The sequence below is a fragment of the Cucurbita maxima genome, unplaced genomic scaffold, assembly GCF_002738345.1.
Source record: "Cucurbita maxima cultivar Rimu unplaced genomic scaffold, Cmax_1.0 Cma_Scf00194, whole genome shotgun sequence".
In the NCBI taxonomy this organism is placed as follows: domain Eukaryota; kingdom Viridiplantae; phylum Streptophyta; class Magnoliopsida; order Cucurbitales; family Cucurbitaceae; genus Cucurbita; species Cucurbita maxima.
The window spans coordinates 68,340-69,754 of record NW_019272210.1 but is presented as its reverse complement, the minus strand read 5'-3'; positions in this window follow the sequence as shown (position 1 = coordinate 69,754).

The following is a 1,415-nucleotide window of genomic DNA, read 5'->3' as shown; positions in this document are numbered from 1 at the left end:
GTTGGGCCTTTCTATTTTGGATAGACACTTTTTACACTTTTGGACTGACACTCTGTAAAAGGGGTCACTAAGGTTGAAATCATGTAAAATGGGTTCATAGCTCATTGGTAGAGCATTTGATTGCAAATCAAGAGGTCACCAATTTGAATCTAGTTGGGCCCTTTTATTTTGGACAGACACTTTGTTCAATTTGCTCCCGACCACCGAGATCCAAGCACCNCGTTGTTGTTTTTTAACTTGTGATTTTGCAAAAAGTTTAACTAATATGAACTGTCATGTCACAAGAACTTTAAAGTAAATCAAGAATATACCCTAAACATCATTCAAGATGGCAATAAAATGGAGTTAAATTGAACGCACTTTAGTTTCATGTTTGGCGTGTTTAAGACACTTTTATTTTGGACAGACACTTTGTCCGATTTTCTCCCGACCACCGAGATCCAAGCACCCACTATGAACATGGTTAAAAACTTACAACTAGGTACTCACTCATATTTTCCATATTTTTCACGTAACTAAGAGTAGTTGCCCTAGACCAACAACCCCCACCAAAACTATTTTTGATGTTTTAAAATGATTTTTTTTTAATCTTTCCCTTATTTTGTACTATGAACATATAAACCTCGTAGTTACCCTAGACCAACAACACCCACCAAAACTATTTTTGATGTTTTAAAATGATTTTAAAATGATTTTTTTTTTGAACCTATAAACTCTATTTTGAATATAATGTAAATATATATGTTTATTATATTTTAATTCTTTTTTTATTTCGAGAAAACATTTTACTTTGTGTTCAACCTCTTTTAACTTGCTTCGAGAACCCACCGGAAATGGCTCGTGACATAAACATAAAAAAGTAATTTTTTAGTATGAATATTAATATAAGTTGCATTCCTATATTGACAAAACCATTAGTACCTAAAATATTCATGAACATTCAAAACTAGTGCCCTTTAACATCTAAAATAAGGTTCTAAGTAGGAGTGACTTGGCTTTTTATTTTCACTCACTCCTCTTCTTCAACCTATGACCCAATAATATCATTAAATTTCATCTCCTTGTTTTTTTAGCTTTTTAAATACCCTTATGTCATTCTTAAATCTATAAAATGTCTCCTATTTTTATTCATTTTCTCTTTTCTTAAATATCAAAATCTTAAAAAAAAAAGGAAGAGCTCTCTAAAATATTCTTATTTGCCGGTAATTTTACATAATTTAACATTTTAAAAATCAGTAAATTAAAAAATCCTACATTAATATATTCGTAATTTCATGTAGTCTTCATAAGTTTGTCGGCAACATTGTTTGTTATCGAGCTTGATAATGTGAGTTTGTAACCCATCCGTTAGGGTTCTTGGAATGATTGTCCAGATTATCCCTTCCATGTTGGGAGTTGGGCCATGGGTCTTGGAT